Below are 27,656 nucleotides of genomic sequence, written 5' to 3'. Positions count from 1 at the left end.
AAAGTGAGGTAGTCATTACTATTTAGATTTGGAGGGGAGAGTAAACTTGGGTATTAATTTAAACTGGTTCTGTCCATATTATAATAATAATAATATCCATCAATATGATAAAGACTTCTGGAAAGATTGTAACTAAAGATATAGAAAAGAGTCTTTAGAATGACTTTCTTATATTAAACAACTAAAAGTCCAAAAAGGAATTCTTTAAAAAATAGTGTAGAGTAAGCTGGTGTCAAGATTAACTGGTAATTGTGACCAAAACACAATAGCTTTCTTTTTTTCCACAGTCATAACTCCATTATCCTCCCACGATTCCTGTAATAACCCTTTTTTCCTATTGTCTCCTTGAGGCATCCCTCCTTCCTGGAGGTAGATATCAGCCACCTAATTCTTCTTCCCTGGTGGTACTCATCTTCCTCCTTTTCATTTTCTACCTAGCAGTCCCCAACTTCCTTCTCCTCCCACCCAGAATTGCTCCTGTCTAAAGAAAATATGGGGACAAAGTATGAGGCAGAGACTGAAAAAAAGGCAAGCAGAGACTGCCCCACCTGTTCCTGTGAATCATTGTTATTGTTATTTAACATTGAATTCAGGGAAGGGTGAGGGATGGAGAAAAAACTGTCAGGATGTATTGAAAAAAAATAAATAAGAAAGGAAAAAAAGCAAGTATTCCCAAGAAACTGCAAAGAAAATCTTGGCATTTTTAACATACGGAACAGCAGCAGCAAATTGGAATGATCAATGACAAAGTCCACAGTGTACAGTATTGTCAAACTGGGAGATGCCATGGAAAAACAGGGACAGTAAAGGAAAGCATTAGTCAAGAGAAGCATACCAAGCATCCCTCAGACAAATGTATTAGATTCACTCTGAACAATGTGTTCTGTACATGTATCACTAGAAACAGGACCACATTAAGAATGACAGAACACATTATAATGGCTGTACTAAACTTGTAGAGATGAAAGATAGGCTTTGCGATAAAAATACTCATACTGCTTAGGATTAACAGTAGAAGAATGACAGTGTTACAAGCCTTTAGTATCACACCAATCATGTTCACTGACAATAGTCTACCCAGAGGATCTAACCCTTTCCCGGAAGCAACGACAAGATACTGCAGTGTTTGAAGGCTGTCCCTTCTGCTGAGGGTGTTGTAACATTTTTATTTGTTTGTTGGTTTTATTGGATATTTTTGGTTTACATTTCAAATGTTATCCTTTTTTCCCCACCCAATCCCCCACGTCTTCCCTCCTCCCAGCTCTACTATTCCCCTACACTGCAGAGTCCAGCCTTGGCTGGACCAAATGTTTCTCTTCCCTTTGGTGCCCAACAAGGCCATCCTCTGCAATATGTGCAGCCGGAGACATGGGTTTGTCTACGTGCACTCTTTGGATGGTGGTTTAGTCCCTGGTAGTTTTGGTTGGTTGGTATTGTTGTTCTTATGGGGTTGCAAACCCCTTCAGCTTCTTCAATCCTTTCTCTAACTCCTCCATTGGGGACCCTGTTCTCAGTCCAATGATTGGCTGAGAGCATCCACCTCTGAATTTATCATGCTCTGACAGAGCATCTCAGGAAACAGCTATAACAGGTTCCTCTCAGTATGTACTTCTTGGCATCAGCAATATTGTCTGGATTTGGTGGCTGTATATATATGGGCTGGATTCCCGGGTGAAGCAGGCTCTGAATGGCCATTCCTTCAGTCTCTGCTCCATACTTTGTCTCCATGTCTCTGCCTATGAATATTTTTGTTCCACTTTCTAAGAAGGACTGAAGCATCTGCACTTTGGTCTTCCAACTTCTTGAGCTTTACGTGGTCTGTGGATTGTATCTTGGGTAGTACAAGCTTTTGGGCTAATATCCACTTCTCAGTGAGTACATACCATGTGTATTTACCTGTGATTGGATTACTAAGACAGGATGACATTTTCTAGTTTCATCCATTTGCCTATGTGTTTCATAAAGTCAATTTTTAATAGCTGAATAGTACTCCATTGTGTAGATGTACCACATTTTCCGTATCCATTCCTCTGTTGAAGAACATCTGTGTTCTTTCCATCTTCTAGCTGTTATAAATAAGGCTGCTATGAACACAGTGGAGCATGTGTCCTTGTTATATGTTGGAGCATCTTTTGGGTACATCAAAATGACTCCATGGTCAGGAAAGAGAAGCAGACAGGAAGCGAGCTAGCTTATAATGCTTCAAGATCTACCCACAGTGACACATATCCTCCAGTGAGGCTTAATTCAAATGTTTTCACAGCTTTCATATATATATATATATATATATATATATATATATATATATATATATAGCCACGAAATCTAGAAATGGGCCAAATGTTTAACCTTCTATATTGAAACACAATACATCTCAATGCAATAAAGGAACTACATCCTTACTCAACAAAAGCCCAATGCAAGCAAGAGTCACGTATCAGCTGTGACTGCAAACTAAATGCTTCCTGCAAGGAGTCTATCAATCTATGAACAGAAATCAGCTTTCCATACCTGAAAATAAAAGTTAATGGATTTATCCCTCAGATCCTCCTGAAGCCGTCTTGACTAAGTAATGCCTTCACTCCAGCCTAATGAAATGTTTGGACATCTGGTTTAACCTAAATTACAGTAACAATTTTCAGGAACTGTGAGCCCAAATCTTTATGTATATTTACAGTAGCAACAATAAGAAACAATCTGATTTCCTTTCTTTTATTCTTTTCCCCTGTTATTGGATAGCCATTATTTCTCACATAATATATCCTAATATACCACACAATAGAGGGAGGTTATCTTTCCCTCTGTTCCTCCTAGTTATTCCCTAATTCCCCTTACAACTAGATCTACTCACACTTGGTCTTTTAGAAAAGAAAGAGGTTCCTAAGGTACAATAATATAATTGTGTGTGTGTGTGACAATAATTAATCAACCTAATATGATAAAATTAACACATCAGAATTGGGAAAAGATACAGTCAAAGAAAAGAGCCCAAAAAAGAGAAGGCAGAGGAAAAAGACACACTAACCTGGAAGCCATAATCTGTACACAAGGGAACCGTTTTATATCCATGCAGGCCTTTGTCTTTATGCTAGCTAAGTCTGTATGTATATGAGCTTTGCTCGTTTTGAATTGCGGGGCCTTGTATTTTTGGTGTCCGTTATCTCCTCTGGTTCTTACACTTGCTGCCTTCTCCTCCACAGGGTTTACTAACCTCTGAGGAGAGGGATTTGAGAGAGACATCCAATGTAGGGCTGACTGTGTCAAATTATTTCAGTTTCCATATAATATGCAACTGTGACTCTCTGCATCTTTGTCTTCTGCTGCACGAGGAATCTTCTGAATGCTGAACATGAAACGGATCTAAGAGTATAACATGTCATTTGAAGTCATTTATTATAATGAAATTCCTTAACAATAGCGTTTGGTTTTATGTTAAGTCTCTGGGTTACCTAGACTCACTTTATGGTCACCCAATCAGTCCTGTGCCTTAAGTCCAATCAGATTCTTGGTTACTCCATAAGATTTATGCCACCATTGCTCTAGCTTATCACTGCAGAGTGAACACTGTTAGAAATCTAAGATTTTGTGACTGAGATGGGATTTACATTTCTCTTTTCATAGCATATAGTGTATCTTCCTGTCTTGAAAATGCCACAACGCAGGGATGAAGACTCAATGTACGAACCATCTAGATTTCTCCATATGAAATATATAGATGTTGTTCTCAGGAATAGTGCCTCGCAGTCAGTTTGTAGAAAGCAACCTGTAGTTTTGACAACAGCCGGGATTGTCTAGAGATTCCCATGGAACCCACAGACTAACAACTCAGCTAGATGTAATCAGGTATTAGTATGGGGAACTTGATTTGATCACAAAATATGACCAGATAAGGTTCTGTCCTCTTCATTATTTGGTTTTTGTCATTTATATTATGTTCAAGTGCATTTATATTAGGAAGCTTACACTTATTAAGTTTATGACACCTAAATGACCTTGAATTTTAATTGTCCTATTCCATCGTCTATCAACTACCACTTCCCTCCTTCTCTCTGCTTGATCCTCTGACCACAGCCCTCATTGCCCATCAATCAATAACTATGTTATATTATCTTTTGAAATCTGCATGTCTCTCTTAATCACTTACTCTATGCCTAACCTTTGTAATTTTCCTAATTGTAGCATGGTTATCATTGAACTAACAGCTAATACCATGTATCAGTAAATAAGTAATATAGTTGTCTTACTGGGTCTGGACTACCTCACAATTGTTTTCTAGTTCCATCTATTTGTTTCCTCAAATTTCATGTTTTCATTCTTCTTTATTCATTCTTCTTCATTTATTCTTTCTTTATTCATTCTTCTGTTGTGGGACTCCTAGACTGTTTTTAATTTCGGCCATTATGAGTAGAATACCATTGAACATGTTTAAGCCAGTTTCTCTGGAGTTAAATGAAGAATTCTTTGGTTATATTTCCAAGACTGATACAGCTAGATCCTAAGGTAAATATTTTTCCATCTCCATGAAATACCACCACACTGGTGTCCATAATGACTGTATAAATCTTACACTTACCAGCAATATATGATTGTCCCCCATTCAACATCCTTGCCAGCATAAGCTGTCATGGTTTTATTGATCATATGCATTCTGATGGATGCCAAATGAACTCCTAAAGTAGTTTTGATTTGCATTTCTCTGATGTCTAAGGATCTCAAACATTTCTTTAAGTGTTTCTCAGACATTTGAGAGAAACATTTTGAATTTTAATAATTAAGGAAAATATCTCCTCTTCCGCTAAGTGCTTTTCAGAATCTGCTGTATCTCTTCAGGTCTTTCACTGTGCTTACATGTGCTGAGAGAAAATAAATTTATATTTGAGAAATGTTCTGCATTTTATCTTTAAAAACGCAACATTTTCTCCATTGTCCTATGCACATGGATCTATTTCTACATCACTACCTCATTACTCATCCAGATAACTTTGAAACAACTAAGTAACTTCTCTTTCACAGGAAAAAAATAGGGGGAAAAACTGAATTGCAACAGGAACAGGTATTTTAGCGGAGTAGTGATATTTCAAGATATACTTAACCTTACTTTGTTTAGCCACAGAAGCAAAATTATGCCTCCTTAGACACAGTAAGAGAGAAGATGTTGATTTACATGACTCAAAGACAAAAAGAAATTATACAATTCAAAGTATAAGTAAAAACTTATGAACCTAAGCATATGATGGATATTCCATTATTCATTCTTAATTATATTTTCAAGATTAATTATTTGGATGTGTATGTCTTCGTGTGAGTATGTGCATATCGTGTTTTATGTATGGCAGTCAGAGAAATTTTTGGTAGCATTTCTTCCTCCCTCCATTATGTGGATCACATTGAATGGACTCAGGCTACCAGGCTTGGTATCAAGTTCATTATCCTATGGAGCCATCTTCTGTTTTAATTAATATCTCTTTTCAAGATATTACTCAAGGTAAGTACTGACTTTCTTTATCCAGATTTTCTGATATAGCATGGGTTACTAATGGAGTCTTACAATCAAAATAAAGACATAACTGAGAGAGAAGAGGATGAGAGAATCAGTGTATGTGGAGATTAATGGGGAGGCAATTCGGGTTATTTAACTTTTTTGAAATTATAACCCATCCAGGCTGAAATTCCTAAACTCTAAGTTGGATACAAATTTTTCATGATTATTTAAGTACTGTATCAGAGACAGTCATTATGCTCTCAATTAATTCTTCCAGATGTTTGCAGTATGGTCAGTGGCCTGGCCTTTCTTTGCTCATCACATCGAAAAGTAGACTGGCTTCTGGGATGGGTATTGAAGAAAATGCTCTTCTTTATTGCTATGAGAAGCAAGCATCTAAGGAGTCATATCAAAAGAGAGGAGTTCTATGAAAAAACAAATCCTCATGCACTGTCATCTGATGTCTAAAATCCAGGGCCCATCTGCATACTGCATGAATGTTCTAAAAACCTGGAGAGTCCTTCCAAATGAATTATGATCCTCCTGTTTCTTTGCAAAGTTTTTTACTATGAACTAACAAAGGACACATGATCCACTATGTTCATAGCAGCTCTATTTATAATAGCCAGAAGCTGGAAAGAACCCAAATGTCCTTCAACAGAGGAATGGATATAGAAAATGTGGTACATCTAAATAATGGAGTACAACTCAGTGATTAAAAACAATGACTACATGAAATCCTTAGGCAAATGAATGGAACTAGAAAATATCATACTGAGTGAGGTAATCCAGTCATAAAAGAACACACGTTGTTTGCACTCACTGATGAGTAGATATTAGCCCCAATGCTTGGAATACCCAAGAAATAGTTCACAGACCATATGAAGGTCAAGAAGAAGGAAGACCAAAATGTGGATGCTTCAGTACTTCTAAGAAGGTGGAACACAATACTTAAAAGAGGAAATATGGGGACAAAGAGTGGATCAAGGACTGAAAGAAATGTCATCCAGAGACTGTGCCATCTGGGCATCCATCCCATATGCTGCCACCAAACCCAGTTACTACTGGGGATCCCAAGAAGTGCTTGCTGACAGGAACGTGATATGGGTGTCTCCTGAGAGACTCTGCCATACCTACAGATACAAATGAGGATGCTTGCAAGTAACCATCAGACTGAGCACAGGGACCACAATGGAGGAGTTGAGAAAGGACTGAAGGAGCTGAAGGAGTTTGAAATTCCATAGGAAGAACAATAATATCAGCCAACTAGATGCCCTAGAGCTCCCAGAGACTAAACCACTAACCAATGAGTACACATGGAGGGAACCATTGTTCCAACCGCACATGTAGCATAGGGTGGCATTTTCTGGCCTCAATAAGAGGAGAGTCCCTTGGTCCTGTGAAGGCATGATGCCCCTGTGTGGGTAAATGCCTGGACGGAGAGGTGGGAATGGGTGGGTGTGAAGGGAAGCATCTTCATAGAAGCAGAGGGAGCACAAGGAGGTATGAGAGTGGGCGAAAGGGGATAATGTTTGAAATGTATATACATAAAATATCCAATAAAATAATAAATGTATGAAAAGGAATTTTTTCTGTACTGCCAACATTAATGAAATTTTAAAATCTATAGCGTTAAGTTGTCTGCAGTCCCCACAATGCTGGATAGCATTTTTTTTTTGTTCCTTTCTCAAAACCAACTCATCCATTTTTTTAACATAACACTAATTATTGAAACACTATATATATATATATGTGGGTATATATATATAAATATATATGGGTATATATAAATATTCATACACAGAAACATATCCTACTAATAGAACTCAGTGTATGTTAAAAGTTTTAAATTTTTAATTAATTAGCAAATGTATATTGTCCTTCCAACAAGCATTATTTAAAATTACACAACCTTTTTTTTTAAGTGTAAGATTGCAGTTGTGACTACAAACATAATGGTTGGAAAGAAAAGAGAATATAATCACTGATGCTTAAGTCAAAACAAAATGTTTTAGAGAACTCTGCCTTTAAAAGTTTATAAAATATTCTAACAAGTAGAAATTTCACTCTGTCACTACATTAAAATTTGTCAAATCATTTTCTAGCTATGTCAGTGTTCAAATGATGACTTTCCTTGACTTTTTGAGAATAATATAGATGAGCATACTGAACTCTCTCACAGTAATTCTTGGCACATAAATACAACTGGAAATTAGTGTTTGTTATTTTGTTCCTATATTTTATAAAAAATTCAGAGTTTGTATTTACTTAGAAAACTGAATGGAAAATAGTTTTAACTTTAAGTCTAGAGAGGGAACTTATCAATGCATATTCATAGAGAGTAAATGTTGATGATTCTTCCAAACTGAAGTAAAAGAAACTCAACAGTATCAACCCCTGAAAAAACTATCCTAATCTATCTTTGTGTTATTTTATCATTCCAATAAAAGGACAGATAGAGCTCATTGCAATATACTGTCTCATGTATTCACTGTCCATTAAGTTTCCCCTATTCTTGCATTATACATTGTGTGAGTTAACCCTTTATTTCTTTAGCATTTATTTATCTAGTAGAAGCTTCTTAATCCTGTATGTAATTCTACTAGGGATTCACAGGATGCATTAAGGACTGGTGTGGGCCAACCAGAGCCTGAAATAGCAGAAGACCTTATAAAACTATACCTCAAATCTACTTATCATAACTAATCTACAGATGAGATAAAAAATAACACATGTATTCATCAAACAATGAAGAGTTGCTACAGAGTATACACCCTAAGGAGAGACCATAAGAGCTGTAAATTTTCATCTTATAAACAATTATACAGTACTTATTAACTAAGGCTCTGAAGACTTGATATCTTGAATTAATATCTGGCTTACTTTTAATAGCTTTTAGACTAGTTCAAAGAAAAAGATTTTATAATATTGAAATTTTTATAAAATAGGATTGAAATCATAACTCATAGAGCTTTAGAATATATATTTTTATGTAGTTATTTCATATCAGCATGTGGGAAGTATGAAGTTCATCTTAATGAGAATTAGTGTTATTTATGGAGTTCTGGATTTTAACATTTAAGATTGTGAGCAAGTGTGTATCTGCATAGAGTGTGAAACCTGTACAAATATTTGTACACACACACACTGTCCCATATATGTGCATATGTGCCTTCCTTTATTGCATTTTACTTTTTGAGATAAGCTCCTATTTTAATAAACTGTCTGAACAGTTAGCATCCAGAATCTACCAGTTTTCATTGCCCCAAGTTGTTTTCTGGACATAGGCTAGCATAATTTGCAGTAATTTTTTAACCCATGGAGTCATCTCTACAGGTCCTGGACAATGAGATTTTTAAGATCCCATTTAACACTTTATAAATTATATTTATTTTGATTTTAAAACATGATCTGTTATGATTTTTCAGTTGCCATGTTAGATTTGTTCAAATTAACAAGTGTATAGGCTCCTTGACACATCACCCATAATATTTTAATAAGGGAATTAATGAGATGTTTAACTATTTTATCTAGGAGAAGAAAAAAATTGTTCCAAAAGAACTTAGCCCAAGGGAAAGATTAATTATAGCCTAGAAAGTATGAATAGTAATTTAAGAAGAAGTTATTTTAAGGTAGAGAAAACTTTGAAGCAATGTATTTCAAATGCTCTTATTATCATAATAATGTTGCAGAATTAAAACTAGGAGCTTTATTGACTACATCACCCTCTTCCACAAATTGTCAGATTTTTTTTTACTGTCAGTTTATAAATTATCTTAACTAAATGGATTTCTATTTGAAAAGCATGTTTCTGATGTTCCAATAATAAAGATTCTCCACCCTCTTTCTTTTAATTTGTTTCTTTCGGGTTTCTTCTATTCCAAGGCAATCGTAGCTCATAAGCAATGTCATTTGTGTTTGTTGTCTTCCTCAGTGACTTTCAAATTTTCCTGTCTATAAAACGAGTTTAAGCAGACATATTAACATTCTAATCATTCATGTAAAACAAAAGAGAATAAAATTGAACGGAATAATGACAGTGGTAAGTATGAGAAATTTATAAAGACTTAAAACGAGCATTATGCGTTCATTGAAATAGAAGAAGTGAAGGAGGAGAGTAACAAGAAATTCTAATCTTCTGTCTGGAAGGTGTCAAACAAAACAAAACAAAATGTTTAAGAAAACCTACATACAGGAATTACGAAGAGAGGTGATTTTATTCTCATTTTTGACCAAAATTGAGAACTGTAAGTTGTTAGTGTCTCTCCAGCTTGTCTATAAGCATTACAACTTTATAAAAGTTATGTAAAAAAGCCCACAAGAAAACATACATATGTTGACAAAACCATGAGTTTGTATAAGACTTCTTGGGAAAAGGGCTCTTTTCCTGATACCAAAGATCCAGCCACTATTTTTGATTACTTTTCGAGTTGTTTCATATGGCATTGCTGGGAACTGACCAAGAGAACAGCTCAGCCACACTCACTTTTGCATGTCGTTCCTCTCCCTCTTTTTTGATCCCTTCCTCCACAAGCACTTGCACCATTTCAATAATGTATGCATTTTATTCTTCTAAGCAGTATATACGTCAAACTTAAAAATACAATAATCTTTGTGTGACACTTTGCCTGGCTTTGTAATCTCATTTTTCTTGTGATGGATTCTACCTTATCCTCCAGCCAATATGCAGGATGATTAGAACAGAATCACTTCAGTATTTATTTCGGTAGAGAATTTTAAGGGGAATTTGTACTTCTTGGCTTAATGGGTGACACCTTACATATAAAACATGCCAGGTTTGGGACAGAAAACCATCTTTAGGTCCAATTAGATTTATTTACACAAATACACATTTCTGTAAGTTGAGAAAAGGGATCTGGAACCTTCTGAATTGATCAACACTCTATTGATAAATTCAGTATTTCTAAATCATGTACTTTACTAAAATGACATATAGCAACATAAATAAAAGACTGAATAATATTGTTGAGGCACCCACTCAATTTGGTTCAACGTTGTCTGTATTTTCACTACTTCCACAGTACTTTTACTATACAATCTAAAATTGTATACAGTGTTTTAAGAAGCCTTGAAATTTTAAATTAAAACTAGAGTCTGTTCCCAACCCCAGAGACCTTACAACTAAGGTGGAAAGGAGAGTAGACACTCATAGATAATGAGCATTATTAAGTTACTTTGTGATACACATTATAGGCTGGTCACTAAGGAACTGCAAATGCAAAAAGTAGTCCTCACTTTTTATACAACCAAGAATATATATGTGTGTGTGTGTGTGTGTGTGTGTGTGTGTGTGTGTACGTGTATGTATTACAAAATACATTTGTATGTATATATTCACACACATGTCCATACAAATAAAATCATATATATAAACATATTGAATGTATTTGTGTTTGTGTTTGTATTTATGAATTGTCTTTTTATTTGAAAAGCAAAATTTATCATCTCTTTATAATAATAAGTAATTTTAGAACTGGAAAACTTCTACCACTAAATATATGCTGCTGGCCACCCACAGAAATAAAACAATATATGCCTGGATTTCAGGTAAGTACTTTTACAACAGGACATGGTATACTATATATGTGATAACTTTGGTAAACTGACAATTTTTAACAAATTTAAACGGGACTAAGCACAGCCTTTCCCACTGAGGCCAGACAAGACAGACCAGCTAGAGAAAAGGAATCTAAGGAGAAAGCTTCTGCTTCGATTGTTGGGAGGGGACCCGCATGCAGCCCAAGCTGCCCATCTACTCGATATGTGTAGGTCCAGGTCCAGGCCATACATGCTCTTTGGTTGTTGGTTTAGTCTCTGTGATGCCCCATCAGCCAAAGTTAATTAGTTATTCATTCGGTGTCCTGGATCCCTCTGGCTCTCTCAAACCTCCTCCTGAGACTTCTACAAGATTCCCTGACCTCCACCTAGTACGGGAGGGAGGGCTGCGGGTCCCTGCATCTATTTCCATCAGCTTCTGGATGAAGTCTCTCAGATGACAGTTATTTCTAACAAAGCAGTACTCAAAGCTTGTGAAGTCATATTTGCTCTGACGCATTCTTTTAGAAGATTATAGAGATTTAGATAAGGATGAAGAGCCAATGTTTCCTCCTACAAGTCCTTCTGTGGCTTTCTTTACATGTTAATTCCCAAGACAAAATGACAAATGTATATGGCTAGATCAGACATGCCATACACTGAAAACAAGTGTTCCCCCCGCTAACAGAAAATAATTGTGAACATCTTTGTACATGCAAATCTTAGCAGAGAAGGAGGCGGGATGAAAACTAAAGATGTCTCCTGAGAGAGACACAGCCAGAGCATGTCAAATACAGAGGCAAATGCTAGCAGCAAACCATTGAACTGGGACCCCTGTTGGATGAATTAGAGAAAGGATTGAAAGAGCTGAAGGGGCTTGCAACCCCATAAAAACAAAAATACCAAACAACCAGAGTTCCCAGGGACTAAACCAGTACCCAAAGAGTACACATGGACTGACCCTGGGCTCCAGCTGCATATGTAGCAGAGGGTGGCATTGTTGGGGAACAAAGGAAGAAGCCCTTTGGTCCTGTCAAGTTTGGATCCCCAGTGTAGGGGAATGTTGTGGGGGGAACACCCTTATAGTAGAAGAGGAGGGGGAGGGGATAGGGGGCTTATGGACAGGAAACTGGGAAAGGGAATAACATTTGAAATGTAAATTACAATATATCCAATGAAATCTTAAAAAATAAACTAAAGTCCCAACTCTCAAAAGGAGCCACTTAAAAGACATTTCAGTACATCTAGAACACTTAACATGGGGGAAGCTATCTCTGTAAGGACGAAAGGATTAAGAGGCTGAGCACAGCCTACACCTGTGCTTTGACAGGATCCTGAAGCTGCAGTTGGCTGATTTTGATCACTTCAATCTATTCTCAAGACTTTGCTCAAAACACCTGTTTCTCAGTTTGAAGAATTATTTCCTGATCTTAGCAGGTATTATCAATTCTTTCGATTGGAAGTTTCCTGTATTTATACCCATTTAATGAAGAGGTAACATGGGTGTTAGAACTCTTCTCTCATAAATGTGTTCCAAGTAATTGTGCCTTCCAGATTCATTTTATTTAGTTGTCAGGAAGTCAATGATGCTTTTGTGGTCCCTTTGTGCTTATACTTAAAAGGACAGTGGACCAAACAGTACTATCTGCATGTGTAAATAAACATTTGTACTTTTTTAAATTTTTGATAGACTGTGAGAATAGATATTGAGAAAAATCACTACACCTTGTAAAGATTCAGTTTCAGAAATACCATGAAACTTTAATTTAGCCAGCGTGATAAAATGTAGTATATAAATCATCAATCATTATATCAGATTTTATAGTTAAGTTTCTACCCATATATTACACATATCTCCATGAAGCCAGGAATCTTACAGCTGGATGGAAGGCTTCTTGTCCCAAAAACATGTGCTCTGGATTGACTGCTAACTTAAGCCTTTTCTTGTTTTCTTTGATCTCCCATGCTTGCGGGAACACCCGTTGACTGACATCACCAGCAGGGGCGCCTCACTAGACAGAGTACTAGCCTGGAGACATATGAAGAAAAAAAAAGTAAAACCTGTCAGTCGAACATGAATGATCAAAAAGTGATTCAAAGTGGCATATTTAAAGTGGCAAAAGGTAATCAAAAAGTGTCATATTTTCACTGCCAGGTAAATGAATTGCTACATGAAACCAATGTGATTTGAAATTAGAAAAGAGATTTTACAGTTTTATTTGAGCAGGGAGACTAATACCATTCTTGTGTAGTTCAAAACATAGAAATGATCTTCGGCTAAGCCATATTTTTGCTCATTTATAATATTTATGCATTTTGGAAGATGTGTAGTGTGTTGTTAATGATTTAACACCCTTGCCCTGATTTTCTCTTTGTAAAACGACAAACAAAAGCTGCCCTCCCATGAGATCAAAGAGTATGCCTATCAATCAGACACGCTTTCTCATAACTTAACCATTTTTTCATATTAAGGAAAATTATAACATCCAATATTTTGAATAATCTGTTTTTAAGAAGTATTTTAATGTGTAGTTAGTAGGTTAATAATTAGAATTCATTCATTGTGATCCATGGCAATGATTTGAGATAGCATCCTACCGCTACATTTAATTGGAGTTCTGGAAAGAAAGGATTAAGGACCATTATCAAGGACGAAGCAAGCAAGTGTTGATCTCTTCTCCATGACTCTTTGCACCATGATCTGTCTGCGCCATTATCTTATCCTAAAGCACTCAAACATTGCTCAGCGTCAGCCTCTGTGGCCAAATGGATTAAAAATGTTAAGTAATCATTGTGATGCTTAAGCTCCTTACAGAAGAAATAGTTCAATATTCTCCACTTCTGCATTAATTCATGCCATCTCCTATGTGAGCAATATTGTTTCCATTTTGCAGTAGGGTGACAAGCACTATGACCTAGCAAGTCTCTGTCCCTCCAATTTCTAAGATTAAAGCAAATTTTAACGACAAGTTATTTGTGCAGAAACACTTACACTAATGAAAGAGACTTGTATTGAACCCTCAATTTTCAAAGTGCAATTCCTAAGGGAATCTCCCACAGTCTTTTATCCCCGGCACCTTCCCTCTGACTGGCTCTTTTGACTACTCAGCCTTTCCTGTGTCAAGTACATGGATTTCTCTCCGCTTCTCTCTGCCCTTCAGGAGTCCTCATCTTCTTAACTGCAGTGAGTTATTTGACTTTCCCTACTCAAAAAAGTCTCTTCTTCTGGTGTTTTTGTGCTAAATTCTAACCTGAGTTCGGAACATTTTACAGTTATCTGATTAAAACCCAGTGAAACTAAACACAGGGGAGAGAACAGAATATAAAACAGCCAGATAACCTAAAGGAGATCAATTTAAATCTGTTTTTAAGGTTATTAATAATGTGGGCTCTGCCTTCTTCCTGCATTAATGCACCTGCTGGGATTTGTAGCAATAGGCCAGCAGGAATGCTTCCGTTTGATATGATGAGTTTGGAGCACCCCAGTCTTCTATCCTGAACACCTCCCACCTTAGGTTTCTCACTTTTGTTTCTCTGAATTCCCTTATGTATTTCGGGTGTTCCCTGAGCACTTGTTTCTTCTCCTTCTTGAAGTTCAGTACCCACCTAGCCATTTCAGGGGAGGGGAGCTATATTTCTTGCCCTATTTAGGACATCATCTTTAATTCAGCCAGTGGAAAAAAATAAAAGTGCTTGACACTCAATTACTTGCATTTTAACTTACATTTATTTTTTCTGATTCTTCCCCTACATGTAAATAACAAAATGAATCTGTGAACAAACGAGATGACCCACTTTTCTCCTCTAGCACCATAGTTCCCCTTAGTTGGGTACTTTATTGAAGTGTTAGCAATAAAAAACTTCCAGGGAATCTTCAGATTATTGGATGAAGGTGTTAGCCTCCAAGACAAACTGTCTGAGTTCAGTTCCTGGAACATATATGGTAGAAAGAGAAGGAAAGGACACCTCCCTTGAATTGTCTGCAAGCTCCATTAGCTGGCTGTCAGGTATGCATACTTACATACTCACATATGCACATGCATACACACGTACATATACACACACACATAAACACACATACATAGATATTACACAGACACACACAAACACATACACTTTCGCACACACATATACACACATGTGCACACATTCACACTACTACTACTACTACTACTACTACTACTACTACTACTACTACTGGAATTAATTAATGTAAAGAAAATTTAAAAGCCAAGCAGATGAGTCAGCTGTTAAATACTTTTTTTTTCTTTTCTTTTTTTTTTTTTTTCAAAGCTGGGGACAGAACCCAGTGCCTTGCACTTGCTAGGCAAGCGCTCTACCACTGAGCTAAATCCCCAACCTCCAGCTGTTAAATACTTACCATGCAAGTTTGAGAGCCAGAGTTTACCTTTCCACCTACCATGTAAAATAAGGCATGTAGTATAACTCTCTCATGGGTAACATAGACAGGAAGATTACTACAATTGAGCACCCAGTTTACTAGAAAAATTATTCCAAATCAAATGAGAGATTTTAATCTCAACACATAATGGAAAAGGTGATAAAAAAGATAGTCTGTAGATTGCTTTTGGCAAGATGGCAATTTTTACTATATTAATCCTGCCAATCCATGAGCATGGGAGATCTTTCCATCTTCTGAGGTCTTCTTTGATTTTTCTCTTCAGAGACTTGAAGTTCGTGTCAAATAGATCTTTCACTTGCTTGGTTAGAGTCACACCAAGGTATTTTATGTTATTTGTGAGTATTGTGAAGAGTGTCATTTCCCTAATTTCTTTCTCAGCCTCTTTATCCCTTGAGTAGAGGAAGGTTACTGGTTTGTTTGAGTTAACTTTATACCCAGTCACTTTGCTGAAGTTGTTTATCAGGCTTAGTAGTTCTCTGGTGGAACTTTTGGAGTCACTTAAGTCTACTATCATATCATCTCCAAATAGTGATATTTTGACTTCTTCCTTTCAAATTCGTATTCATTTGACCTCTTTTCTTTTCCTAATTGTTCTGGTTAGGACTTCCATTACTCTGTTGATGATAGAGTGGGCATCCTTGTCTAGTCCTGGATCTTAGTGGCATTGCTTCAAGTTTCTCTCCATTTAGCTTGATGTTGGCTACTGGTTTGCTGTATATGGCTTTTACTATGTTTAGGTATGAGCCTTGAGTTCCTGATTTTTCCAGGACTTTTATCATGAAGGGGTGTTGAATTTTGTCAAATGCTTGCTGTTAACTATCAGACTGAGCATGCGAACTCCAATGGAGGAGTTAGAGAAAGGACTGAAGGAGCTGAAGGCGTTTGCAACCCCATAGGAAGAACAACAATATCAACCAATCAAACCCTCCAGAGCTCCAGGGACTAAAACAGTGACCAAAGAGTACATACAGGGAACCCATGACTCCAGCCGCATATGTAGCCGAGAATTGCGTTGTCTTGGATCATTAGGAGAAGAAGCCCTTGATCCTTGGAAGGCTTGTCTCCCTACTGTAGTGGAATGCCAGGGTTTTGAGGTGGGAATGGATGAGTGGGAAGGGGTGTACCCTCATAGAATCAAGGGGACGGGAAGTGGTAGAGGGGACAACCAGAAAAGGGGATATCATTTGAAATGTAAATACATAAACTGTCCAATAAAATTATATAATAAAAAATAAGATAGTCAACCTCTGGCCTCCATATGCCTATATGCAAGTATATCTAAAAGTACACATGTATACACTCAAATCAACATATACATATCTGTCACACATATTTGCAAAAAGCTTCCTTGTCACAATCTTAGTATACAAGCATATGATATTGCTATGATTTAAATATGAAGAACATGAAAATATCAGCTGATACAGTAATTAAAAATATAAAGGAATAGAGGGTTTTAGAACAGTGTAAGGCACATTATTCTACAGGGTTGGATCCAAATAATGTTCAGTTCCTTGCATTTGTCATAAGCAGAGATGCTTTTCCACAAGTAAACAATGATCTCATTACCGACATTTGTTGCTATTTGACAATGTGTATGTTACTTTTGTGTTGTTCATAGAGGAAAGGGCTTGAGAAAAAAGACACCATGAAATGCTAATAGTGGCTTCATCTAATTCATCAGTAAAGTTTGTTTATTCAAGAGATTAAAGAAAAAGCACCAAGAACTGGGTTACTATTTGATAACATTTTTGTTGTTATTTAGTTAATTATCAATAGTTTATATGCACTTATTAAAAAAATTATTATGTAATACACACACACACACACAGACACATACACATATTAAATGTTTGAACAAAATTTACTCCTAGAAAGAGGAACACTCCTCCATTGTTGGTGGGATTGCAGACTGGTACAACCACTCTGGAAATCAGTCTGGAGGATTCTCAGAAAATTGAACATTGAATTGCCTGAGGATCCAGCTATACCTCTCTTGGGCATATACCCACAAGATGCCCCAACATATAAAAAAGACACGTGCTCCACTATGTTCATTGCAGCCTTATTTATAATAGCCAGAAGCTGGAAAGAACCCAGATGCCCTTCAACAGAGGAATGGATACAGAAAATGTGGTATATCTACACAATGGAATATTACTCAGCTATGAAAAACAACAACTTTATGAAATTCGTAGGCAAATGGTTGGAACTGGAAAATATCATCCTGAGTGAGCTAACCCAATCACAGAAAAACACACATGATATGCACTCCTTGATAAGTGGCTATTAGCCCAAATGCTTGAATTACCCTAGATGCCTAGAACAAATGAAACTCAAGACAGATGATCAAAATGTGAATGCTTCACTCCTTCTTTAAAAGGGGAACAAGAATACCCTTGGCAGGGAATAGAGAGGCAAAGATTAAAACAGAGACTGAAGGAACACCCATTCAGAGCCTGCCCCACACGTGGCCCATGCATATACAGCCATCCAATTAGACAAGATGGATGAAGCAAAGAAGTGCAGGCCGACAGGAGACGGATGTAGATCGCTCCTGAGAGACACAGCCAGAATACAGCAAACACAGAGGCGAATGCCAGCAGCAAACCACTGAACTGAGAATAGGACCCCCGTTGAAGGAATCAGAGAAAGAACTGGAAGAGCTTGAAGGGGCTCGAGACCCCATATGTACAACAATGCCAAGCAACCAGAGCTTCCAGGAACTAAGCCACTACCTAAAGACTATACATGGACTGACCCTGGACTCTGACCTCATAGGTAGCAATGAATATCCTAGTAAGAGCACCAGTGGAAGGGGAAGCCCTGGGTCCTGCTAAGACTGAACCCCCAGTGAACTAGATTGTTGGGGGGAGGGTGGCAATGGGGGGAGGATGGGGAGGGGAACACCCATAGAGAAGGGGAGGGGGAGGGATTAGGGGATGTTTGCCCGGAAACTGGGAAAGGGAATAACATTCGAAATGTATATAAGAAATACTCAAGTTAATAAAAAAAATCACTCCTAAAACAATGTTTGTAGATTAGGATTGTTAGTATACATCTTGTTACATTGGTTGTTTATAAAAATATTTAAATTTTATAACATCTCGATTTTGGAAGAGGTAGGATAATGTGCATGCCAAAAATAAGCAAAATTTAGTGGGATGCATAAGTCTTTTGGAAAGATGAACCAAAATCAGATGATAACTTTATATTAGGTTACTAATACTATCTAGTTTGATAGTAATAATATCAATTCACTGAGTTTTGATGAGTGTCTGTTATGTGTTCTTTTAGCTTGACTTCCATCAGTGTCAATGTCATTAAAAAATATGTCATTCAGAACACTTTTGTGGTCAAAGCCTATAAAAATTAAGAACATGATTTTAGAGAGAAAAGCACTATCCTATGGGACTACTAGAGATGATTCTCAATTTGGTGGCTACAATGAAAATCCAACTCACACTCTATAAACTTTGTCCTTGAAATGGACCTTCCCCTTAACAGCTGGCACTCAATTTGGTCGTTTCTAAGTGGGTTATCAATTTATCTACATATATGATGAGAATGCTGACAAAATGGCATATGCAAAGCCAAGCATTTTTGACCTATGAAGAAGAATAAAAGTCTTCAAGGGTGCTCATAAGCAATCTATTGTCATTAGGTTCAATAACACCGCAGTCTAATGCTCCTTGTGTGTGCTCCATTATTACTGTAAAACTGATCCTTAGGGAATGCACATATAAACAGTGTAGCCTCTAAAAATAGAAGATAATACAAAAGGCCAGAACATATATAGTTTTATGGTCCTGTTTGTAACTGTGTAATCATCTAATAATTGGCCAGAATCAGTTTATACATTCACTTGGAAGTCTCATCTCCAGTGTTATAGAGCTCCTGGGGAAAGTAGGATATAGATTTAAAACTGTGTAACTTTTAAAAAAAATTTAAATGAGTATTTTGCTATTTATATGTGTATATTGTGCATTAAGTTTCTTCTCACATTTCTTCTCTCTTACGTCCCTCCAACTCCTGCTACCTCACTCTCTGCTCCTGTTCCTGTCTAAATGACAACTTCCCCCATTCATGTCTGAGCACATCTTAACATTCATGACATAGAGATCTAATAAAAAGAAAAGCACTATGCATACACCTTGATCCTTCCATACACTACTACTATCCATTCACTATGTCCCCAAGAGAAAGCACTTTTCTTCGGCATAGATTGTTTGGCCATCTTGTGCATATATTCCAAAGTAGCCAGCCAAACCTTGAGTCCATCATACCTCCGAATTTGAGAAGCTTCGGCAACAAGATTCCAATGTTAATGTCAGTCTCAGCTACATAGATCAATGCTCGTGGAGAATATTTAAGTCCTTGTCTAAGAAAACAAAAAGAAAACAAAAAATTAGACTAATATAGTTAGCAGTTTGAAATCTTTACTCACATTTTACTTTAACTTCAGTTCTCTAAATTGAAAATGTTCACTATTAAGAACATAGATACGTATCTAGAAGAAAATGGTACAATTAATCTATGGTACCCTCCTAGTAATACCCACTAATCTCACTCTAGAGTGTATCACTCTCAAGTCAAGTATGCAGAATATTTATAAATAGAGATTTGCAGAAAGCTTTTGCTTTCATGTGTATGTATCCTGGTGGCCAATTGGAAAATGCTTTTAAACCAAATCACTAGACTCCTACTGTAGCTTGTTTAATTCATTGCACTATCTGGCTGTATTAGGAAAAGCACAGATGCCCTGACAAAAACTAAGCATAAGAGAAAAAGACAGTGCTAATGTTAATATTGAGCATTTGCTCCTTTAGCTTTTTGTTTAAAGTGTATCTATTCATTAAAAGTAGCAAGAAAATTAAGGAAGAAATTCTCTGGTCAATAAAAAAAATTACAGTTAAAGCTAGAACACTAAAAAGGTATGAATATATGCTTCTCTTCATGATCAATAGTTTGAAGCAAAATGAAGTATAAATAAGATAAACATCTTACACATTTGTCCATGTTAGAAAATATATCTTGATTTTACAACCACTTTGGAAATCAGTTTGAAGTTTCTCAAAAAATTAGGAATAGTTCTGCCTCATGACCCAGCTATTCCACTCCTGAGCATATACCCCCAAAATGCCCCACTATATCACAAGGACACTTGCTAAACTATGTTTATAGCAACTTTATTTGCCGTAGCCAGAAACTGGGAACAATCTAGATTCCCTCAACTAGAAAATAGATAAAGAAAATATGATACGTCTACACAGTGGAATACTATCCAGCTATTAAAATGAAGACATCGTGATTTTTGCAGCCAAATGGATGGAACTTGAGAATATCATTCTAGGTGAGATAACCCAGTCTCAAAAGTGCATGCATGGTCTGTACTCACTTATATGTGGATATTAGCCACAAAATATAGATACCCATACTACCTTCCACAGATCCAAAGAAGGTAAACAGGAAGGAAGTTCCAAGCTAGGATGCTTGAATCTCACTTAGAAGGGAGAGTAAAGCAGTCATAGAAGGCACCAGAGGGAACTGGGTGGTAGAAGGGATGGGAAGGAGAATGGAGAGATCAAGATCAAGTGTAGGGAAGGACAGGAGAGATGAACAGATGACCATGAGGATGAATGGAAATATGCAACTGGCTTGTCAGAGGCAGCATCTGGAAGTTGTGCTAGAGACCAGGGATAGGAGAGGCACCCAAGAATCGATGGGGAGGGGCGACCTAAGCTGGGGCTCATATCATTCGGGATAAGGGAATCTGAAAAGACCACCTCCTCTAGCCAGGGAGAAATTCTACTGTACAGATAGGGACACAAACCCACAAAACTTTCAACCTAAAATATATCCCATCTATGAGAAATGTAGGGACAATGATGGAGCTGAGACTGAGGGAATGACCAACCAACTACTGGCCCAACTTGAGACCTATTCCATAGACAAGCATCAATCCTGACGCAATTAATGGTAATCTTATGCTGGCAGACAGGAGTCTAGGAAGCCTGTCCACTGAGAGGCTTAATCTACCAGTTAATGAAAACACATGGAGGCACCCACAGTCAAAGAGTAGATGGAGCTTGGTGACTCTTATGAAAGAGTTGGGGGAAGGATTGAGGGATTAGAAGGGGATAGGAACTCCAAAGAAAGACCAATAGAAACAACTCACCTTGACTTCTGTGGCTCTCAGAGGCTGAACCACCAAACAAAGACTGGACTTAGGCTCCCTGCACTTATCTAGCAGATATGCAGCTCGGTTTTCTTTTTTGGTCTTGAACAACTGGAGTGGGGGCTATTCCAAATGCCCATGCCTGTCTTAGGATATTTTCTTCTGCTTGGGATGCCTTGTATGGCCTCAGTAAGAGCAGATATGCCTACCTCTGCACTTGATATGCCAGGGTGGGGGATACTCAGGAGGACCTCCACCCTATCAGAGGAGAAATGGAGACAGGGGTAGGGATCCCGGGGGGGTATCTGATCAGGATGTAATGTGAATTAAAAAAGAAAAGAATATATGTTTTCTTTACTATGTGGGAAAATAATATAATAATAAAGCTCACTACCTTCAACATATTTTAAGAAGCATATGGTTTTATGCTTCTAGTGTTCTTTGCCTATTTTATTGAAGAAGATGACATTTTATTTGCAACCTGACTACAGCCTACAAATTGATTTCACATGTCAGTTAGAATCATGGATCAAAGATAGAATATATTTACATCAGTATAAAGGACTTTTGTAACTTAAAATCTTGTTCTTAGTACAGAGAAATTTCTCAATTTAGATAAATACTATGCTTCGTAAAATATAAAAGTCATACATTTTAAAATAATCAGTAATTAAATGCTGTCAAGTGTTGTCTGGTTAGTTCACTGTGACTAATACAGTGGTTTTCATGAAGAAAGTTACTATCATTTGAGACTTCACTGTAGCACCTTACGAATATTTTTATTTTTATTCATTATGTCACCATAAATCAATTCTAATAAACTATAACACCTGGTTCATAGGCTAGTCATTTCAAAAGTTAAAGTTATCCAAATGAAGTAGTAGAGAATCATATTATTTATTTGAGCTTTTTAAAATTATTCATGGTGCTTTTATTTATAGTGGGACATACCTGTTATTCCAGCAGTTATGGGTGGTTCTGGAGAATTGTCAAGAGTTTTAGAGCAGTGAGAAATTTGTAGTGACTTACCAGGGAAGTAACAGATATGTATTTTAAACCTGTTTTGAAAAAAAAAGGAAAAGTAACAATTAAGCAAAGAAACAAAGAATGAGGATTATTCTGCATATTGAAAAAAACTACATATCCATATGCCAAATAATACTATAAGCTATTCCTAATATGAAAGATCTTAAATCACTAATAATACCATAACCCTTTATATTCATACAATTATATTTATACTTATTCTGGTTTTACTATAATAAAAACAATGATGCATAATATAAGAAAAATATATAGTCTCTAAATAACACCAATTTTGTAACATTTAACCTGAAACTGAGTACCACTCAAGTGAATACTCCAGTCTTTTTATTTCATTGTGAAACTGAGGGTCATACATAATGCAGCAGTACAGTTGCTAAGAGCAGGCTTAATCAAGTTAAACTTTAGTAATATTGACTGTCAATTTGTTTTAACAGGTTTATTATAGAGAAGGTCTTCAATTTGGGAACTCTCATTTAAAATGAAAACAAACTGTTGCCTTGCTATATGTTTAAATTAAGCATGCTCTTTTGGCCTTGACACATCCAAAATAAGAACATTATTCAACAGCAGAAAAACCCGTCTATGTATCAGTGCGAACCACTGAAGCTTTATGTCCTCTGTAGACATTGAACACAATTATCCGATGAGTGGAGAAGCTGATTGCTTTTCACCGGCTTGAAAGGGCATATTCAATAATTAAAAAATTCCTTCAAAAAAAAAGAGACTTTGCCCTTTTGAACCTGGCTTCAGAGAATGATGACTGAGGAAGTCTTTAAATGAAATTGCATTTAAACATTCTGGGCTAGAACTTAGCACTTTTCCCCCTGTGTTTTCGACAAGCATTTGACAAATGAAAAAAAAAAAACCCATTCATTTACGTGTTTATCCTTCCTTCACTTGTTTACAGATAATTATAAACTCAAGGAAGCAGTATAAACATACCTGCAAAATTTAAGGTTCTTTTTTTCTTTTTCTCTTTTTCTTTTTTTGCAAAATTTTTCTGTTCATAGAAATGCAGCTTGGAAACGCGGCCGCTTCACATTACACAACCATAGCTTCTGTTTATGGATGAGTGAAGTGTGGTGTTTTGTTCACATATGCTTAAATCTGACAGATACTGATAATGTGAAGCCTTATTCTCTTGTCCTTTATTAAATAAATTGCCACTCTCTGTGTCTCTTTCTGTGTCTGTGTTTGTCCCTCTCCATCTCTCTCCTTCTTTCTCTCATTTTACTGTATATCTTGCTTTCCTGGATCTCACTATGTATATATGGCCTCACTCAAGCTGCATTGCCAGTGAGTGACTAACTGCCTGTTACTCCACCATGCTCCATTAGAAATCTGTTTTTCCATACAATAGTCACAGTTAAAAAGAGAGAGACAGAGAAAACTCAATTCAATCCGATCATTGTCACAATTAAATATTTATAAGCAGTTGAGATAAAGCACAGGAAGAAACATTGAAAGTATGGAAAGATTCAGAATGCATGAATATATAATTGTGATAGAAAGTTTCTGTATATCCACATCACTTCAACAATGACTATTTCCAAGTCTCCCATATACAGAAAAATTCTTGTTGATGATTAACTGACTTCCTGATAATATTGGAAACTGCTCCTAGGCTGTAGAAATACTACTGAATTCCTGCCTGATTAAAAACAGATGTTTCTTCTAAATGGAAGACTAAACATTTACTAATAAAAATGCCTTTTGGATTTTTATATGCCCAAATATAATGTACTCTACAAACTGGGTTCAGAACAGAAACTATAAGAAAGGTTTATTTTCTTATACCATGGCCAAATCATTTCATTTCCACTTTAAGGAATCAGAAAATTTTAGAATATCCATAATGCATCTATTTTATATAGATTATGTCCTATAAGGATGGTAAACACATTACTTTTGATATTTCATGCAAGGAAGGATTTAAGTATAATTGAAATAAATATAAGGTTGAACCAAAAGAAGAAAGAGGAAAAGGCTGCAATGTCAAACTAAAGAAATATGTAAATACTTTGAATTGGGACATCTTGTATGCCCTGCTTGTGTTGCCGGTGACGGTGCCACTGCTGTGACTTCTCCAGACCTGAGATGTGTTGCCATATGTGTCAGTCTGATTGATCACTTTTGCTTTGGGAAATAATATCTACTCAATAATTATCAGAATCCAGTGTACACATTTATTTTGTTCTTCAATTAATTCTTATAATCATTCCTATTCTCCCGTTTTATATTCTCTTTACTTTTATTTATATATTTTAATATATATGTGTGAGTATTTATCTGAGAGTTTGTATGTGTACCATGTGCCTGCCTCGTGTGTACTGAGGACAGACATCATGGAGTTACTGATAGCTCTGAACTGTTATATGCGTGTTGAAATCTGAGCCATGGTCCTCAGAAGAAGCCACAATTGTTCTTAACCTCTGAGTTAGCTCTTCAGCTCCACATATTCACTTCTATACGGTATAAGTGTATTCTCAGCTGTTAGTAATTTACTGTGTAAGGATCACAGATGATTTAATGATTCATGAATACCCCAATCCCAATATCATCATCAATGGAGAGGGCACATAAGGCAAGAGCAGCAGGAACTACAGTACAGATTAAAATGTTCTAATTTCAACTAGGACAAATAACAAAATAGTTTGAATAGTCTGACCAAACTCTTTCTGACCAACAGAAATATTAAATCAAATATCCTGTGTAACGCAGCATAGGATGTACCAACTTCACTGTATAAAACCTTCATTCAAAATATTTTCCTGGAGGGACAATGAGAAAACTCAATGAGTAAGGGTGCTTGTTATCTTGCCTCCTAATAAAGTTGGATCCCTAAACACACACACACACACACACACACACACACACACACACACACACCATAGTTTGTTCCCTGCCTTTAGATTCCCTTCCCCTACTTGGACCACCTTGTAGGGCCCTAGAGGAAGAGCATATCTTAGTCCTGCTGCAACTGGATGGGCCAGGATGGGTTGGTAACCAAAAGGGACTTCTCCTTCTCAGAGGACACCGGTAGTAGGTAATGGTGGGAGGGTTTTGTAAGAACAGGATTGGGTGGAGAGGTTTTAGACGAGAGGAGGTAAGGAGGGCTGCCATTTGGAAGTCAAGTGAATAAATAAATAAATTAATGAAGGAAAACATAACCAAATTACAAATAAGGAAAGCACAAGAATTCTATAAAAACAGAGAAAATAATCTGTCTTGATAGTGTAAGTAAAATATTAGTACCGTAAAAACAAACAAAGCTCTTTCATTTTCATTAGACACATAGAATTGTAGGCATCTGTTAATGTTAATAACACATGTGATGTGTGCTGGGTGCAAAACATGAGAATCATATGTGAGATCACCCAAGATCATAGTACACTTTCAGTATCAAAGAGTATCTGCCATTTATCATTTATGCTTTAATAAAAAAATGGGAAATATTCTTTTTTTATTAACTTGAGTATTTCTTATTTACATTTCGAATGTTATTCCCTTTCCTGGTTTCTGGGCAAACATCCCCCTAATCCCTCCCCCTCCCCTTCTAGATGGGTGTTCCCCTTCCCATCCTCCCCCCATTGCCGCCCTCCCCCCAACAATCACTGGGGGTTCAGTCTTAAGAGGACCAAGGGCTTCCCCTTCCACTGGTGATCTTACTAGGATATTCATTATTCATGATGAAAGTCCTGGAAAGAATAGGAATTCAAGGCCCATACCTAAACTTAGTAAAAGCAATGTACAGCAAACCAGTTACTAACATTAAACTAAATAGAGAGAAACTTGAAGCAATCCCACTAAAATCAGGGACTAAACAAGGCTGCCCACTCTCTCCCTACTTATTCAACATAGTTCTTGAAGTTCTAGCCAGAGCAATCAGACAACAAAAGGAAATCAAGGGGATTCAGATTGGTAAAGAAGAAGTCAAAATATCAGTATTTGCAGATGATATGATAGTATATTTAAGTGATCCCAAAAGTTCCACCAGAGAACTACTAAAGCTGATAAACAACTTCAGCCAAGTGGCTGGGTATAAAATTAACTCAAAAAAAAAGTACGGGAAATATTCTTATTTGCTGTAAATCAACTTCCATTTTGTAACATGCTATAATAGTTATTTAAATGACATCTTAATTTAATAAAATGTGTTTTAAAGTATATTTTATGCTATATTCTTGTATAATTTTAATTTGTCATATATTTAATTCGAAGGATACTGTAATTTCAGGGCCTTTAAAAAGTGGTCATTGTTTATTGTAATAAGAAGGCAACAATAACCTCTTGTATTTTTGACTGGGGTGAATGGTTGCACTGAAGTTAGACTATCTGTTGTAGTAATACCATAATGGAGTATAAAAGAGGAGTACAATAAAGTAGCCTCTTACTTTGTTTAAAATCATATGGTATTGTAAGAGTTCTTAGATGTCCCAGTTTTATACTAAAAATTTTTTTTCCAAATTGCAATGTGTTTTCTATAATAATGATGAAAATGTAATTAACATCTATAAGTACTGTGATAAATAAAATAAAAGAACAGAAATTATTGCTTGCTTTTCCTTTAATCAAAAAAGTAGAATGGTATTAAGAGTGGTTAAATGATGTATGTTCACATATATAGAAACTTGCTACTAGTCAACAAATAATTAATGTGGACAACCACCATATTTAGGTTATATAGGAAGAGATACATAGAAGTAAAACAATTAAATACTACTAAGAATATGTAACATGTGAGGAATCATTATAAGAAACAAACAAACAAAAAAGAATACTATGTCCCCTTAATTTTTTTTAATCAACAGAGAATTGTTTTCTAAAGATACAGTTTAAAATGTTGTATGTATACCTTTTCTCAAGTTCCAAAAGAAACTGCATATATTTCTACAGTAATCTGACAGCAAATCAGCAAATGTTGTTGATCCTGTGAGCTAAAAATTACCTTTGAAGATTTTTAAAACCAG

This window comes from Rattus norvegicus, chromosome 15 (assembly GCF_021556685.1).
Source record: "Rattus norvegicus strain SHRSP/BbbUtx chromosome 15, alternate assembly SHRSP_T2T, whole genome shotgun sequence".
NCBI lineage: Eukaryota > Metazoa > Chordata > Mammalia > Rodentia > Muridae > Rattus > Rattus norvegicus.
This window is presented reverse-complemented; position numbering follows the sequence as displayed.